We start from the raw sequence: 486 nt of genomic DNA, 5'->3' as shown, positions 1-486 counted from the left end.
CCTTTCAGTTATTGGCCAAGCACTTAACTATGGAGCCACCAGAGCTCCTTAAAATCTTACATACCGAATGATGAACCGTCAAAAAGTAGACTGTAGCACTTTATAGAGATGGGCTATAAGTTTATAAAGGTATGGTGGTGTGGTGCTTGTGTGCCGTGGAGTCAGCTCTGATTCACAGCACCCCTGTATAGTGTTTCTGGATGTGTGAATCTTTATGGGGTCAAACAGTCCTATCTTTCTCCCTTGGAGCAGCTGGTAGATTCAAACTGGTGACCTTGCAAGTAGCAGCCCAACTCATAACCCACTCGGCTACCAGAGCTCCTTACAAAGGGATATATATATATATATATATATATATATACATTGGTTGCATGTGCAAAGAAAAAAGATGGGATAGAAATACAAAAAATATTCATGAAGATTTCATTGAATGATCATCTTATTAGAACTTTACACTTCATTCTTGATCATTTCTTTTTCTAAAAT

Source organism: Chrysochloris asiatica, unplaced genomic scaffold (genome assembly GCF_000296735.1).
Source record: "Chrysochloris asiatica unplaced genomic scaffold, ChrAsi1.0 scaffold00257, whole genome shotgun sequence".
NCBI lineage: Eukaryota > Metazoa > Chordata > Mammalia > Afrosoricida > Chrysochloridae > Chrysochloris > Chrysochloris asiatica.
This window is presented reverse-complemented; position numbering follows the sequence as displayed.